Genomic DNA, 18,751 nt, shown 5'->3' with positions numbered 1-18,751 from the left:
TAAAGTGAAGATAGAATAAGTGATTAAAAAGAAAATTTCCATTGTCAATTTAATTTGAGGGAGCTGTAGAGGAACCAGTCCTTTGCATTCCCCTCCCACAAATACTTCGAGTTTTCTGCTAAGTTATTAGTAGGTACTAATTTGAAAACTTGTGAGTCTTTCCCTGTTATGTTGCTGCAGCAGCTTTTATCTTTCAGAAAGCCTTTTTACTAAAATGCAAAGGCTGTGCTTATATTACAAACTTCGCAGTGTTTTCGTGTGTTAAAAATGACCTTCACAAGATGGATGGAAACTTGCTGATCATACCTTTTATTTATTGTAAAAGAAAGTCTTTTTCTTCCTTTAATGTACAATTGGAAGATGAAATGAATTGATTTTTTTAAAGATAAACTTCTTTGAAGGCATGTTAATAAAATTTGGTGCATCTTTCTTCTGGAGGAAATATTGTCAAAATAGTTGTATTTTACTCCTCTTTTGATGTCTGTTGTTTATGAGGTCGCTTTAAAATCCTTGAGCAAATCTTACAGGTTACTTTGAAGTCTTGAATGCTTGAGAAGATAAACCAATGAATGAACTTAATCAGTTAAAAATTTTACTGCTGGCAGCTTGCCTCATATCCAGCTTTGAATGATGAATGGAATTAGGTCTGCACATCGTTTACGTTGTTAGTGTACAAACACCCTTGGTCTTTAACCATGGGTTGTTTACGTGGGAGTGTGATAATTTTCTACTCACTTCAGAGGATTGTGGAAAAAGTACTTTATTGCTATTTTTAATCTTTTTAATATACATAAACCATTTGCTGAATGCAAAACACCGCTGGGCCCATAGGGAATGATTGGTACGTAGCATATCAGTGTGTTTACAGTAGAGTGTGGAAGGTGGACCTGATTGAGGAAAAAAAGAGGGGCACTGCCAGGGGGAAATGCTTCCTTTGAGCTGAAAATAAAGGCAGTCACCAAGTTTCAAACTGAAGCATTGCTGTTATGATGTGACTCTTCTCTTAAAAGACCCATTTTAGTAGCATTGTCAGTGGTAGACATGAACCTGAGAGGAGAACAGGCTGAAGGATGAGATTCTTTAAATCCCATCCCGTGTTATGATTGATCACTCTGAGCATTAGTTTGAAATGCTTACAGAGACAGAGGGTTGATTTAGAAATTACTAGAATGGCTCAGACCAAGAGTTTAATCTCAGTATTTGATTGCCACTAGTGACCTACATTTAAAAATAGTTCTGCTGTTATGGGACAGTGTGATTTTCATCTCCAGTAGTTCCTTAAAGGTTAAGTTTTGCCCTGTTTCTTTGAGCAGTGATTTGTAGTTTTGTCTCATTTTTTTTTTCCCAGTACCTTTTGGGTTTATTTTATACCTCTGTTTATTGCGTTTTGAGGCATTGGTTTTTATAATTTTATTTCATGCTATAGAAAGTAGAACTTATGCCTTTTTCTTATTTATCTTATTCATCATCAAAGGATCCTACCAGTTTGATGGTTTTGGATTTAATGAGTTCAAATCTGTGTATTATTTATGCTTTTATAGATTGTTTTTTCCCAACCATTACCTTTTCTTTTTTATTTTTTTGTCTTTTGTCTTTGTAGGGCTGTACCCCCAGCATATGGAGTTTCCCAGGCTAGGGGTCCAGTCGGAGCTACAGCTGCTGGCCTACACCACAGCCACAGCAACGCTAAATCCGAGCCGCATCTGTGACCTACACCACAGCTCATGGCAACACCAGATCCTTAACCCACTGAGCAAGGCCAGGGATTGAACCCGCAACCTCGTGGTTCCTAGCCGGATTCATTTCCGCTGTGCCATGATGGGAACTCCCCAACCATTCATTACCTTTTCTAACTGTAGACATTCTTTTTTGGATTCCTTTTATTTGATTATGCCTTAGTTGAATTTCTTTGACCCTTCATTAGTTCTTTCACATTTGGGTGTTTCTCTGTGTGAAATATAAATAGTTCCATATATTCAATATTTTGTAATAACCTAGAAGGGAAAAGATTCTGAAAAAGGCTATCTGTATCTATCTGTATACCTATATGCATATGTATCTATGACTGAATCACTGTGCTGTACACCTGAGACTAACACATATTGTAAATCAGCTATACTTCAATAACACACACACACTTCCAACTGGAATCAGTACTAAAGCGGACTTTAAATCAGTTTCTGACTCATGAACCAACTCACCCAAGCTCGAGTTGACTTTGACGTTTAAAAAACTGTGATCCCTTTGAAGGCAGGGATTGTATTTATCGATTTATGACCTGAGACCAATATAGTACCTGATCTTGGTGGGCTGTCAATAAAGGTTTGTTGAGTAAATGAATTCATGGAATATTGTCAAAGGTTTAGTGAATATTTAAGTAGATTAAGAGCTTGATTTCATTTTATTTATGTAAATACTGTGAAATGACTCCCAGTAAATTATTCAAGCATACTATCTCTTAAAACATTTATGACAGTAGCAGTAACTACTCCGAAACACTGGTCTTAAGCCTTTAGAGTACTATTATTTGAAATCAGAATTAATGTGTATCATCCTTTGCCTGCTTGAACTGTGAGAATGGTAAAGTAGTGGTGATATACTAGGCTGACAAGGAAGCAGTAACTGTTATCCTCATCCATTAATAGTGGTTTATAAAATGGCTAATCCTTTTAGAAAATATTTTAAAAGTATGGGAACTATCAAAATGTCTATATTATTTGACTCAGTATTATAATATTTAGAGTCTAATAAAGTAGTCCAAAATAAGGAACCAGCTATGTTTAGAAAGATGTTAATTGTAGAATTATTTATTCAGTTGAATTATATAGAGTTAAACCTTGAGTAAATTAATTATGCCTCTGCCTCAATTTTCTTAGCTACAGAATGGAGATAATAGTACCTTTATGAAATTATATTAGCGTAGTATCTGGCATATATAAAGCACTCAAATTTGGCTGCCACCGCTATTGTGTTTTATTATTATTGACACATAGGCCTCTCATTTTCTGGAGGCTTTGTTTTTGGCCATGGCATGCAGCAGCTTGATGTGGGAGTTCCCAGACCATGGATCGAACCTGGACTACAGCAGTGGAAGTGCCAAATCCTAACCACTGGGCCACCAGGAAGCTCGCTCCTGGAGACTTTTATGTAATTGTCCTGGGCATTATGTTAGGTGCATGGGAGAAAAGTAATTAAAAATTGTGGTTCTTATTTATAGGGAACGTAAAATTCATTTGGTGGTAGATAGGTTTATAAATTTTAATTACAGATCAGTTATGTGTTAAGTGACACAAGGAAGTTACAAAATGCTGTGAGAGCTCTAGTACAGGAAAGATTGCAGATTACTTTGGATTTGTAAAGGTGGAGAGGTGACATTTTCATCAAGCTTTGAAGGATAAATAGAATTTTTAGAAGTAAAACAATGAGAGAGGGTATTTCATGAGGCACAGCAGCAAAGACACAGGAGCAGGAAAATAAAGCATAGATGAAGCGAAGTAGAGTTATGGGAGATAAGGCTGAGGAGATGGGAAGGAGTACCCATGATGGAATGGTTTGAAAGCCAAGCTGAAGAGTTTTTATTTTTTTTACATGAGACTGGTAAGTGATGGCTTTTGTAACCTGATTAGAGCATGGTTTTAGGAAGATTGAATAATTGCAAAATGGTTTGCTAGAGGTAGAAGAGATGGGAAAGTGGGAAGGCTAGTTTTTTCATTTATTCATTCATCAAAAAACATTTGTTGCTCACTCATGCGCCATGTTTTATGCTTTGTATTGAGGATAGTAAACTTTATCATATTTACTTGATCTATGTTAATGGTATTTCAGAACATAGGTTAATGGAGACTGAAACTAGCGTAGTGTTTGTAGGAACGAAAGGTAGATTAGAAGTCAAATGCATTATAGAGGTGACATGTCAGGCTGGTAATTTTGTGTACGGAATGAGGGAGAGGTACAAGTTAAAGACAGCTTTTCAGTTTTAAACCTGAAGAACTTGGGGACTTGGTACACTTCTTATTCCTAATGCACATTGGAAAACAAAGAGGGTAAGCTAGTGGGATATTTTATATTTGATTTATTTCAAGTTGCCAATGGAAAATTAAATTAATTCTCTTTAGGAGGCAGTTATCAGTGGGGAATTGGGACTTGGGGAGTCGGGACTAGGGGTGGCCAGGCATGTTAACAATATAGATTTGTGGAGTTCCTGTCGTGGCTCAGTGGCTAACAAACCCGACTAGCATCCATGAGGACATGCGTTCAATCCCTGGCCTCACTCAGTTGGTTGGGGATCTGGCATTGCTGTGAGCTCTGGTGTAGGTCACAGACGCTGCTTGGATCCTGCGTTGCTGTGGCTTGTGGTGTAGGCCCGCAGCTACATCGCAATTCAACCCCTAGCCTGGGAACCTCCACATGCCGCAGGTGCGGCCCTCAAAAGACAAAAAAAAAAAAAAAGAATATAGACTTGTAATTGTATCTATAGAAGTGGTAGATGATGCCTGACGTGAGCGAAGCTGTCATAGGAGAGTGTGTGTGCGTGCGTGCTGTTAGTAGGGGTGGGTACAGAGTTGAATACTTTTCCTTTTAAAACAGTCACTTTATTCCTTAAAATTATATATGTCCATTATAAAAAATGTGGTGGTATAGAGGGTATATGCAAAATCTTACCATCCAAAAGCAACTGTCATTATATACAGGGAGATCATCCTAGATTTCTTTTATACATATTTGTAGGCAGTTAGAAATAATTTTTGAAATGTACTATTTATTTATTATTATTATTATTATTATTTTTTTTTTTTGTCTTTTTGCCACTTCTTGGGTCGCTCCCCTGGCATATGGAGGTTCCCAGGCTAGGCATCCAATGGGAGCTGTAGTCACTGGCCTATGACAGAGCCACAGCAACACAGGATCTGAGCCGTGTCTGCAACCTACACGACGGTTCACGGTGACACTGGATCGTTAACCCACTGAATGAGGCCAGGGATCGAACCCGCAACCTCATGGTTCCTAGTTGGATTCGTTAACCACTGCACCACAACGGGGACTCCATGAAACCTACTATTTATTGAACAGTGTATTTTGTTTCATTCCATGGCTGACTGTCACAGTCCAGATCCTTCAGTTGTTTGTTTGTGATACTAAGTTACTATAATGCTAGTCCTAAGTAGGGCTGGGAGGCGGTACTCACTCTTGGGGTCAGGCAGGTATGTTGCAAGAGCTTGCCTTTGGGGGCAGAGATCAAGGGAGGTTGACAGGAATGTGATACATGATGGAATTAGTTGGCCTCAGGGTTCTAAGAAGAGCTGTGATTGTAGTAGGTTAAAGATGACTGCACATTCTTTGCTGCTCTTTAGGGCAGGCATTTAAATTATACTGAGGAAAACTTTTCCGTCATAGCATTAAAAAAAGTTACTACTGATAGCACTTAGTGAATTTATGTGGCATTTCAAGGTTAGTTTGGATTATTAATATTATAAATTTAGACTACCATTGTTGTTGTTGTTATCTTTAAACTGTATTGCAGGGATGTATTTTCAAGAATGTATTATTCATATTTGGAAAAATAGAAAATGTAAAACTAGAATCTGTAAAGAAATATTTCACGAACTTAATGGTGTCCAATTACTTCACCCTGTATGATGCTATTATATATGTTTCCTTCTGCGTAGGGAAGAGTTTGATCTTGTTGAATAGCTGTTGTTAGCTGTAAATGCGGGGAATGTGCTTAGAGCTTTAGGAATTATCTAACTTAAGCATTTGATTGGGGTTTGGTTATCTAAAAGTCAAATTTTAAGATAGGAATCTCAACAAGTATAATTGGCACATGAGACCCACGTCTTTAAACACTTAAGTTTTATGCCCAGAATTAATTCTACAAATGTTTTATGTACAGGTGATATGGAGGAAATGAAGATTGCAAAAACAAAAACAAAAACAGATCCTTCCTTGCAATTTATAGTCTGAGAAGTGAGAGAAGAAATTGTATGAACAAGGTAAAAATGTTAGTTGCCTGAAAAACTATAATTTTTTTTTTTAATTGCTGTGGATGTCTTGTAAGCTTTTGGGAAAAACATTTCCTGAAGAGTGCATTTGAGCTGGATTTTAGAGAAATGGTTTGTTTTCAACAGGTTGAGGCTGGTTTGATGGATTAATGTGAGAAGACACAGGTGGGAGAGTATATAATGCATTTGGAAAATGGCCAGTGGTATATGTTGACAGTAGTGTGGGGAATGAGGAGGATTAATTGGAGATGATGTTAAGGCTAATGTGCTGAGGAGTTTGGATTCGATTTTGTAGGTGTTTAAAAACACCTGGAGATATTTTATTTGAGCAGGTACTACTGATAGTATCCAATTTGTATTTTATTTTTATTTTTTGCTTTTTAGGGCTGCACCTGTGACATATGGAAGTTCTCAGGAGAGGGATCAAATCAGAGCTACAGCTGCCGGTCTATACCACAACCACAGCCACAGCCATGCAGGATCCAAGCTGTGTCTGTGACCTACACCAACAGCTCAGAGCAACGCCGGATCCTTAACCTGCTGAGCAAGGCCAGGGATTGAACCCGAATCCTCATGGATCCTAGTTGGGTTCGTTTCTGCTGCACCACAACAGGAACTCCTCAATTTGTATTTTAGGAAGGGTATCCTGTGTGGACTAAGAGGTGGTGTCATGGTAGGAGAGAGAATTCTGGAGTCTTTCATCCTGGGATACTTCCTGGCTTTGTCCCTCTTGGTAACCTGATCAGTCCCAAGTTAACTCATTTGCAAAATGCCCATAGCGATAGTACTTAACAGAGCTGTTGGAATGAGTAAATAACATTATGCAGTGGGGTGCTCTTAATACAGAGCAAATGCTCACCAAAAATATTTGCTACAGATGAATATAATCTTGGAAAATGGCAAAAGCTAGAGGTAGAAAAAACCACAGGAAATAGTAGTTAGTCTGTGCTATTTAACAAGGTGTATGATACGCTAAGGCTTTTATGGAGAAAACATTTTATTGCACTCTTGAAAAATCTTACCTGTGTTTGTTAGAGATGTGTGTGCATGTTTAAAATGAGTTCTCTAAGAAGGAAGTTGGTTGTATTAAACCTCATCTGTCTTTATATCCTTGACCTTAAGCCTGTGTGAGAGCATCTGTTAGTGACTTGTTGGTACACGGTGGTGGTGGAACAGGAGATGCTTAGGAAACCCAGCATCCTGGGAAGTTAGTGATTAAGGAATGACCATTGTTGGATTTCTCACTCAGTGCTTTCTCCCTGTGCAACATTTTTTTTTTTTTTTCCCCTTACTGGGTTAAGAGAAATGAGAAGAGGGTGGGAAAGAATGGACATGAAAGGCCAAAGGTACCATTTACTTGGGTCCATTGTTTAGAGATATTCCTGAGAAGGGTATAAAGGTTGGAAGGAAGAATCCTTTAATATAAAAGTGCTCTGTGTCCTCAAAGGGACTATGGATAAATTCCATTACTGTTTTAAGATGGGACCTTCAGGGTGGAATTGATTTTACCTAAGCATATGGGAAGAGTTAGGATTAGAACTGTGATTGAGAAACTTGAAAATTACCTTGAGTCATCAAAAACCTTGGCATTAAATGCGACTCTCCTTTTCTCTGGTTCATAATCACTGTATCAGCAAACTGTTGCCCCTACCTACCCTCAAAATGAATCTTGACTTGGGCACTGCTCACTTCCTCCATTGCTCCCACTCTGGCATAAAATCACCATTATCTCCTTGACGGGACCAAGGCAACAGCCCTAAACTGGTCTCCTTGTTTGTTTTGTGTCCTGCTCAGGAGTGTTCTTTATATAGCCACTGGATTAGTCCTCTTTGATATTAGCAAGGCCATATTCCCCTTTCACAAAAGCCTCTTAGTAGATTCCTATTTCAGGGGTTCTTAGCACAACTTGGAAAACCCTACGAGGTCTGGATCTATTTCTGGAGCCTTTCTCCTGCCCCTTCTGTTCACTCTTTTGCACACACTAGCCATCAAGCTGCTCTTTTCTTTTTTTCTCTTTAAAGCCTGAGTGCACTTACCACCACCCAACAAGTGCATCTTCTCAAGACGTTTTTCTTCTCCACTGGGATGTAGTTAAAGAGAGCAGGGATTTTGTTTTCTCAGGTATTCCCGCCAGTTAGGACTTAATGAATGGCCAGTAAAGATTTGTTTAATGGATGAATGATTTATAAACAAAAGGGGATTTATATTTCTTTAAACTCGAGATTTACTATTTTCATCAGTATTTATTTTCATCTCTATGTACTGGAGCAGGCAAAACGAAAATATGAAATGTTTAAGAAAGGAACAGCTAGGGAGCCACAGGATTATAACTTGGTGGTAAGATTGTACTTGGTGGTATAGAGAATGTATTCTTTAGAAGTTTCTTTCGCTCTAGCTGTAAATTATCTTTCTGATGACATTGTTTATGCTAAATTTGAGGACTGGCAAGATTTTTTATTCTTACAAATCATTTAGTAGTTGACTAGTTAACAGTGTCTAATCTTGTATGATTCTTTTCAGAAATACAATTTTTTTTTTTTTTTTGTCTTTTTGGTATTTCTTGGGCCGCTCCCGTGGCATATGGAGGTTCCCAGGCTAGGGGTCTAATCGGAGCTGTAGCCACCAGCCTACGCCAGAGCCACAGCAACGCAGGATCTGAGCCGCGTCTGCAACCTACACCACAGCTCACGGCAACGTCGGATCGTTAACCCACTGAGCAAGGGCAGGGACCGAACCCGCAACCTCATGGTTCCTAGTCGGATTTGTTAACCGCTGCGCCACGACGGGAACTCCTTGAGTCTGTTTTTCTAATGAGTATAAAATTACCTCTACAAGGTTGATGTACGAATTAAATAAGATAATTGTTGGTACATAACAAATGGTGGGTAATACTATATCATAATTTTATAAGCATGGACTGCTGTGCTTGCCTATGTTTTTGTATTTTGATAGTCATGATATATTATTTCTAATTTCCACAGGTATTTGACAGTATTAACTAGTTGTCATGAAGTCTAGTCAATTTAAATCCATCCAGTTGTCGTGAAGTCCAATCAATTTGTTTTCCTTTTTTTTTTTTCCATTTTTGGCCACCCCATGGCATATGGAGTTCCCGGGCCAGGGAGCAGATCCAAGCCTCAGTCACGACCTAAGCCGCAGCTGAGGCTATGCTGGATCCTTAACCCACTATGTCCCGCTGGGGGTTGAACCTGCGACACAGCGCTCTGAAGATGTTGCTGATCCTGTTGCACCATAGCAGGAACTCTTGTTTTACATTTTTAATTTTAAAAAGCAGATGTATTTTGAATTAATGTATTATTTAAAACAGTATTCAAAGGTATTATTAACATGAGAAAGTGACATAATTTCTGCAAAGATTAAAGCATTTTTAGGATCTAAATTTTTGAAACTCTGTAACTGCATTTTTTTTTTTGGCTGTACCTATGGCATGTAAAAGTTCCCCGGCCAGGGATCAAACCTGCACCACAGCATTAACCAGAGCCACAGCAGTGGCAACGCTGGATCCTTAACTCACTGAGCCAGAAGGGAACTCCTTTTTTTAAATTATACTATAGATGTGTTCAGTCATCTCACTGACGTTAGTATAGGACCAATGTACAATATGGCTCAGTAAAATAAAATTACGTATTGAAATTTTCAAATTGCAGATATCAACTTTATTGGGTAATCTTTATGCTTCTACAAGCTTTTTATGGTTAGCATTTTGTGGTATAGTTTTATTCCTCAGAAGCTTTTTTAGTCTTCCATCTCTCAGGTGAGATAACGAGCTTCATTTTATGAAATATGGATTTTTAATGAACCAATAGGCAACAGTAATAAGAAAGACATTATTTCTCTTGAGTCCTCTGAATATGAATTAAGAAGGCAATAAGATGTGTGTAATTGGCTTATAAAAACAGTGCTGCAGTAATGACTGATTTAAAAATCCAGTCAGATACAATTTATTTGATATAGCACTTGTGGCATTATTCTGGTCATTACATACTTAGAAACTTCCTTTGACTGTTCATACCCTACCCCTCTCTCCTCTCTAGCTGTGTGGAGAAATGTAAAAACATGGTTAAGCAGAGTCAGTGGGCAAGAACGTGGAATAGACATGGAGGAAGTAGGGAGTTAACTTGAAAGTTGTTTTAGAATAAGCTGAATGTGCTGTGTAGAAATTTTGCAAGTTGTCATTAAGATTTGTGTGAATGTAAATGCAAATACCAGGTCTTTCTGATAGTTTGCTCTTTCAAGTACTATACACAGGGGTACACTGCTGGGGGTACTGCAACAGAAATGCCATTTCAGATATAGTATTGCACTAAAATATAGAGAGCTGGAGAGTAGTAGCAGGGAAAGCAGGCCAGCAGGGAGCAGCGGTGTTTGCTTAGAGGAATTTGTTTGACAAAACTTGGCTAAAAGAAACAGAGGTTGCAGCTGCAACCTACTTGCATTATCTGTGTGAAATGATTTTTTAAATTTGATTTCTGCATATAAAGATTTCTGCATATAAAGATATGAAGGTGGTTGGTCACCATCTGTACCCTACATAGCAACCTATGTAGGTTATTCACAAGGCAGTGGAATGAAAACACCAGACTCAGTGTGTCATCTTTAAAGGAACACTGAGGTAGTAAGCAAGGAAAACTTGTCCATTATAGCAAATCAGCAAAAGGTTATTTTATTTTTTCTTCTTACTTTAGTATCTGCTGAACATTACATATATTGTGCTGTCAAATTTCAAATTTAGTGAGAACTCATAACCAAAATCAGAAATATTTTGGAATATACTACAACATTTTAGTTGATCTATTATCTTAACTGCATTCAAATTAAATGCAAATTTATGGGGCAAAAAAAAGAATAGGGACTTTGTAAAATAGAACCCTATTTTATTATTTGTATACATTTTTTTACTAAACTAGAATAAAATCAGTGGATGGTAGGTTAGGACGTCAGAAACACTCTGCTGAGGTATAGCTGATGTCAGATATGAGTTAAGTAACTAAATGTCTTGAAATTTTTTTTTTAATATTTTTAATTTTTTTACAACCACATTTGTGGCATGTGGAAGTTCCCCCAGGCTAGGGGTAGACTAGGAGCTGCAGCTGCTGGCCGATGCCACAGCCACGGCAATGCCGAATCTGAGCCATATCTGTGACCTGCACTGCAGCTTGTGGCAACACCTTATCCTTAGCCTATTGAATGAAGCCAGGATCAAACCTGCATCCTCGTGGACACTATATTAGGATCTTAACCCACTGAGCCACAACAGGAAACTCCTGGAATTTCATGTTTATCCTAAAATTCACGTGAATTTTACAGAGCCCACACCATTAATATATTCAAATTTATGTAAAGGAAACAATGTGTAAAATTTCCCCTCCCCAAAGATGTGCCATTTTAACTTTTTGTATTCCTTGGCACTTGTCACAGTATTTCCATTTTGAAAAGCAATGTAAAAGTGGTAGGTTTTTGATTTAGTTATCTGGTTTAAAATTTAGAAGTTTGAAATGTCTCCCACAAGCAATTACTACCAGCATTTCACTTTTGAAGTCTGTGCTTGGGTGTAGAAAGGCAGAATATGTCATTTTAGATAAAAATACTCAGTTATCTAACACTAAAGGAAAACCTCACAGTTCTTATCAGAAAGCAAATAAGGCCAGTTTTTAATTTGCAGGAAAAAAGGTGGACTATCTAATTAGTGATTCAAAAGATGGACATGAGGTGACACTGGTTGTTGGTATAGTTTTGGTCATAATAGATATAAATCTTTTTCAAGCAGACGGAAAATAAAAGAAGAAATAAACCGATCTAATTTATATATATAGGCAAGATATATAGCATTCAAAACATGAAGAGAGGTGCTAACTTGATGAAACCTAATTTAAAATTCTTAGAAAGCTTCATGAAAGATCTGTCAGAACCACTGAACAGTGTGCTCTTTGTGGACGATATTTCCATCATCTACATTGTGACTGTACACAATTCAGATGAAAATAAGAGCTAACCTGGAGTAGTTTCTCTTTGAAAAATTCCTGTGCTCTTCAGAATGTGTGTTTTTTTCATTATAGTCTTCTTTTATTATTTTAAAATTTAGAATTTATTTTTTGAATAATAAATAATTTAGATGTTCAAAACTCAAAAGAAATAGAAGAGTTTACAAATTTACTCCTGTGGATCTTTCTAGAGATATTTTAAGCATTTGCAAGTATGAGTACAGTTATTTTATATACCTATTTTTCTTTTCCCTATTTAAAAAGAAATTAGAACCTTCTATATGTATTGCTCTGTGCCTTGAAAAAAATTTTTTTTACATAATTCTGTATCATTATGTAAAGTGTCTCCCTTATCATTCTTTTTTTAGGACCGCCTGTTATTTTCTCAAATGGCTGTATCCCATCTTTTTAACCAATGCGTCTTTTTATACTTTGAGGTTGCTGCCTTATTGTCTTGACTACATAAATATTTTAGTGTTGAGCACCATTTGTTTCTTACTCTCAGGCAGAAATATTGCAGTGTTATGAAAAGAATAAAGAATGTTGGGAGCTGGGTGAGGAAGAGTAAGTAGCCTTTAGCCAGTTTTTAATTGTTAGAGGTAAAGAGTTCATTTAAGGACTTAAATCATGGCAGGTACTGTGTTAGGTAGCTGGTTGACTTGGTAGGCTAATGTTTGGGAAGGTGAGATTGTGTTGGTGTTCGGTGGCTGCTGCAACAAGTGACCACAAACTTGGTGGGGTTAAAACTGGGGAAATTTATTCTCTCAGGGTTCTAGAGGGCAGAAGTGTGAAGCGGAGGTGGCAGCAGGGCCACCACACACCCTTCTGGGATCCTTTGGCTCTTCCAGATTTTGGTGACTCCAGGTTTCCTTGGCTTGTGGCTTATGACTGCATCACTTTTTTCACTGCCTCAGTCTTAACGTGGTCTTCTCCTTTGTGTTCTAGTCTCCTCTTCTGTCTCAGAAGGATACTTATAATTGGATTTAGGGCCCACCAGAATCCAAGATGATTTCATCTCAGGATGTTTAATTTCAAAGATCCTTTTTCTAATGCAAATCAAAATCTGCTGAATAGCATGGGGAAATCTACTTAATGCTGTGTAATAAGCTATCTGGGAAAAGAATCTGTAAAGGAATCTGTAAAAGACTGTATATGTAACTGATTCACTTTGCTGTACACCTAAAACTAACAACAACTAACACAGCTTTGTAAGTCAACTGTTCTCCAATAAAATTAAAAAAAAAAAAAAAAAAAAAAAAGCCAAAACACAGAAACCTACAATGAGGTACCATCTCACACTGATCAAAATGGCAATCATCAAAAAGTCAACATGTAACAAATGCTGATGTGGAGAAAAAGAAACCCTTCCACAATGTTGGTGGGAATGTAAGTTGTGCAACAACTATGGAAAATAGTATGGCATTTCCTCAGTAAACTTTTTAAAAGTAGAAATACAATATGATCCAGAAATCCCAAGATATATGCACCCCTGTGTTCATGACTTTGTTGTTCACAGTAGCAAAGACATGGAAACAACCTAACAGATGAATGGATTAAGATGGTGTGGTATATAAATACAGTGGAATATTACTCAGCCATAAAAAATAATGAAATAATGCCATTTGCAGCAACATGGATGCAACTAGAGATTCTCATACTAAGTGAACTAAGTCAGAAAGAAAAAGGCATATACCATATATGACTTATATGTGGAATCTAAAATATGACACAAATGAACCTATCTGCAAAACAGAAATGGACTCATGAACATAGAGAACAAATTGTGGTTGCTAAGGGGGAGGGGGTTGGTGAAGGGATGGAGTGGGAGGTTGGGGTTAGCAAATGTAAGCTATTATATATAGAATGGATAAACAACAGTTCCTACTGTGTAGCACAGGGAACTATGTTCAATATCGTATGAGAAGCCATAATGGAAAATAATATTAAAAGAAGAATGAATATGTATAACGGTGTAGCAGAAATTAACACATTTTAAATCGACTATACTTCAATAAAAAATGTTTTTTTCTGAATGATTGTAATATTCACTGGGTGTGAGTGAATAGTAGGCCACAAACGCATCTTTTTTGGGGTGGGGCACCACTCAGCCTTCTACGGGGATCACATTCCGTGAAGTCCTCCTTAACGTAGAAAACTAAGGTAGTGGTGAAGTGGGGAATCACAGATAGGAACAACTACCTTTGGGTTTGGTTTGTTTTTCCTGGACAGGGGCTTTAAAGAAGCATATAGTTCATATGTTTAAGCAGGTCTCCCTACTCCACTCTGAAAGGGTGGTTTTGTTGGTGTAAAAATTTCCGAATTCGTTCGAGTAGCAGATTAAAAATCAGTAAACATTTTTCTTTTTTGAACAACCAGTGTGGGAGATCTTTGGGAAGAATTTCCTAGACTGCTACACACGTGCACGCATGTGTATATATATATGTATGTGGTTACCATTCTTTCTGCAGATATTTCAATTATATTTTTCTCCACTTTATAAAAGGTTTTTAAATATTTAGAAATTTACAGAGAATCACAGCACTCATGTGCCTGTCATCCAAACTTAATAAAATTTTGCATTTTGCCATATTTACTTGGGATATATATATTTTTAAGAAGAATAATGTAGCTCCAGTAGGCTATTTGTCTTACATGTGTATTTTTATAATCAAAATTACTTGATGCAATGTTTTGACTATATTTTGGGTTTAGATGTTCATAATTCACATTTTTGTACTGTGTATTACTGGTGTTGTCAGCAGGATTTTCTTGTAAATCAATATTTAACTATGGGCATTTTGAAGTAAGATAGTTTATAGTTCTGGAATAGCATGTAATATTTGAAATAGATTAAATTGATTCTTAAAAGAAAATCTTATTTAAAATGTATAATGTTAGCTAGCTTGTCAGATATCAAGTGGTAATCTTTGTCTTGAACTCTTGCCGTAGCTTTAGTTTTTTGTTTTGTGTTTACATAAAATTTTGAAATATTTCAGACAAAAGTGAAACTATAGAGAGAAGCATAAACCAATGTACCAGCTCCATTAGTTCCTTATGTTTTAACATCTTACTTGATATTAAAAAAATAAAACATTATGTATATAGTTGAACTCCTGATGTTATTTTTCTTTCTTCTTACCAAGAAGTAACCATTAACCTGAATTTGGTACATTATCATACTTTTTCATGGTACCATTTCTATTAAGCATATAGATCTAGACATAAAATACATACTGTTACTTAGTACATATTAAAACTTTATAGGAGTTTCCATCATGGCTTAGTGAAAATGAACCCGACTAGGATCCATGACGATGCACGTTCCATCTCTGGCCTTGTTCAGTGGGTTAGGGATCTGGCGCTCCCGTGAGCTGTGATGTAGGTTGCAGTGTGGCTCAGATCCCGAGTTGCTGTGGCTGTGGTGTAGGCTGGCAGCTGCAGCTCTGATTCGACCCCTAGCCTTGGAACTTCCATATGTTGTGTGGCCCTAAAGAGCAGAAAACAAGAAAATAAAAAACTATATAACAGATGTCATATTTATTGCTCTGGAGCTTTTTTCTCATCATTTTTTGATAGTCATGTAATTATATGAAGGTCTAGTTCATTTTAACCATTATGTATATTTTTATTGTATGAGTATCCCACAGTTACTTCATCCATTATCTGAGAGATATTTAGATTATTGCTTTTTTTTTGCTAACTCTACTGCTTTGAATGATTTTTTTTTTTTTCCTTGCTTTTTAGGGCCACCCCTGCGGCATATAGAGGTTCTCAGGCTAAGGGTCGAATCAGAGCTACGGCTGCTGGCCTACACCACAGCCACAGCAATGCCAGATCCTTAACCCACTGATCGAGGCAAGGGATTGAACCCTCAACCTTATGGTTCCTAGTTGGATTGTTTCCACTGCACCACAACGGGAACTCCACAAACTCTACTGCTTTGAACAATCTTGCAGATGTTTCCTTGTGCACTTGTGTATGAGTTTTTCATGGTGTCCTGAAAGGGAGTTGCTGAGTTGAAGGGTATGTGTATGTGTTGCCTCAGGTTTTTAGTAGGTTTAGCTCTAAATGGGTTGTACCAATTTGTACTCAGACCAATTGTGTGTTAGAATTTCTATTGGTTTGTATTCACTGTCAAGAATTGGTTAGGTTACATATCTTTTTAATATGGACATTTTAAAATATGTACAAAATAGAGAGTAAATATAATGAATTCTCCTGTACCCCTTATCTAGCTTCAGTAGTCCTTAACATATGATCAGTTTTTGCTTTATCCACAAAGCTGCTCCCAACAACCAGGATTATTCGGAAGCAAATCTCTGCCATGACATCATTTCATCTGTAACTGTTTTAAAAAAATAGGGGTTCTTTTTAGTATCATTGTTTATTATTTAGCATAGATCTTTTTAGATTGAAGTATAACTTTTATATAGTAAGATACATGTCTTAAGTATATAATTTTATGAGTTTTGATAATGGATATGTTTGAGTAATCTATAGCCCAGTATAGTTGAGATTTTATTACTTGCCACAAACACAATTATTTTCTTTGAAATGACAGACTTGCTTCATTTTTGAGAAAATACCTGCCAAATATCATGGTTCAAGTGGCCATAGCTTGTTCTTCTTTCACAGAGAAATTCCATCCTTCCAGCTGGAAGAGATCAATGCAGATCTGACCCCTGTGAGGGAGAGGGAAGTAAAGAAAGGTAGGTAGGAGAACCCTCTGACTGTGGTGCAGTCCTCGAGGTTTTGGCAAAGCCAGTGGGGGACCACTGAGCCAAAGGTACCTATGAGGGGAGCAGTATGCTTCCCAGAGAGAGGCTTGCCCTTACATCCCTGTGGCACCCAGTCATTGTCTATCTGGGAGCAGCCCGTGAGAAAATTCCTGTCTCGAGCTATCCAGTCAAGCACTAACCTGAGTATTGTCGGGAGGGCATTTTTGCACGGGTAATTAAAATCCTAAGTCACTTGACTTTAAGGTATAGCCACAGCATAGGCTCTTTAAAAGAGGGTTGATAGCAGGTGAGGAAATCAGAGTTTTTGAAGCATGAGAAGGATTAGGTGTGGCTGTTGCTGGCCCAGAGATAGAGGGGCACCTGTGATGGAGAATGAGTGTCCTCTAGAAGCTGAGAGTGGCCCTTGGCCGACTATCGGCAAGGAAACAGGAACCTCAATTCTACAACTGCAAGGAACCAAGCATGGCCAACAACCGAGTGAGCTTGGAAGCAGATTCTTCCCAGAGCTGAAGATGAGAGCCAACCTTGGCTGACACCTTAATTTTGGCTTTCTGGGGCCGTTTATTATTATTACTGATCTCATTAGAGGCTGTCAGGCTCACAGTGTCAGATACAGATTTTCCAAAAATTTGCCTTACCTTGAAATTTGAGATTTTATCATTTGAAGTGACAGACTTGCTTCATTTTTGAGAAAACATCTGCCAAATTTCATGGTTTGAGTGGCCATAGTTTGTTCTTCTTTCAGAGAGAAATGAACTAGCTAGTTCATCCCGCGTCTCAGTCACTCACTGGTGTCCTCAGACACAGGAGTCTTGTATATTGAAGTCTGAAGTGCTTTTTGCCTACTTCCCATATCATCCCACAGAGTATCAAAGAGGACATGGACTCAAGGCTTAAGATTGAATATAGTTAATAATTTTTACTTCAAGAGTATTTTAAATGAAAGTAGATTTTGTTTTTTTGAATTAGCTTGTGCATATTAGTGAAGAATACAATGACTTAACCAATTAGTTTATTACACGGCCTTTGTTCATGGTTACACCAACATTTTTATCCATCTGCTTTTTATACCATCGTGGCAATGCAATGAAAAGGTAATGATTTGTTATAAAAATAGGTTTATCCTGGCAGACCCCCGAAAGGTTTTCGGGGACCCTCAACTCTACAGACACCTCTTGTTTTACTGTGTTTTGCTTTATTGTGCTTCACAGATAATGAGTATTTTCAGATTGGACGTTGTGGCAACCTTGTCAGGCAAGTCTATTGGTGCCAGTTTGCTCACTTTGTGCTTCTGTTTCACATTTTGGTAATCCTCACAATATTTCAGACTTTTTCATTATTATTATATTGTTATGGTGATCTGTGACCAGTGATTTTTTTTTTTTTTTTTTTTTTTAATGGCTGCACCTGCAAGATACGGAAGTTCCTGGGCCAGGGATTGAATCTTTGTTGCAGCCATGACCTGTGTCACAGATGGGGCAAAGCTGGATCCTTTAACCCATTGTACTGGGCCAGGGATTGAACCCATGCCTCCTTAGTGATCCAGGTCCCTGCAGTTGGATTCTTAATCCACAGCACTACAGCAAGAACTCCTGTGATCAGTGATCTTAGATGTTGCAAAAAAATTATGACTCTATAAGGCTCAGATGATGGTTGGCTTTTTTTTTTTTTTTCTTTTTCAGCTGCACCCAGTGCATATGGAAGTTTCCAGGCCAGCGATTGAATCCAAGGGGCAGCTGTGACCTGTGTCACAGCTGCAGCAATGCTGAATCCTTAACCTGCTGTGCCACAGTGGGAACTCTGATGGTTAGCATTTTTTAGCATAAAATTAATATTAAATTGATCAAATATTAATCACTTGACTAATGACTTTTTTAAAAGATATAATGCTATTGCACACTCAATAGACTGCAGTATAGCATAAACAAAACTTCTATATGCATTGGGAAACAAATGTTTGTGTGACTTGCTTTATTATGATATTCCCTCTTTTGTGGTGATTGGAATTGAT

The 18,751-nt window shown here is 37.5% G+C and overlaps 1 protein-coding gene across 5 annotated transcripts in view; it reads left to right on the top strand.

Annotated features, from left to right (window-relative positions):
• The window catches only part of ARHGAP32 (Rho GTPase activating protein 32), a 274,275-nt gene that overhangs the window by 39,263 nt on the left and 216,261 nt on the right, over positions 1 to 18,751 (top strand). For 2 of the 5 annotated variants that reach the window (XM_021063131.1, XM_021063130.1), the window contains exon 1: positions 4,948 to 5,990. The exons of 2 other annotated variants lie outside the window; for them this stretch is intronic. The gene's annotated coding sequence lies outside the window, so the exon portion shown is untranslated. Of the gene's footprint in view, positions 1 to 4,947; positions 5,991 to 18,751 lie in introns of those variants that run through there. One more of the 5 variants, XM_021063133.1, reaches the window with a different exon arrangement.

This window comes from Sus scrofa, chromosome 9 (genome assembly GCF_000003025.6).
Source record: "Sus scrofa isolate TJ Tabasco breed Duroc chromosome 9, Sscrofa11.1, whole genome shotgun sequence".
Classification (NCBI taxonomy): Eukaryota; Metazoa; Chordata; class Mammalia; order Artiodactyla; family Suidae; genus Sus; species Sus scrofa.
The sequence above is the reverse complement of the archived record's forward strand: the minus strand, read 5'-3'. Positions and strand labels throughout refer to the sequence as shown.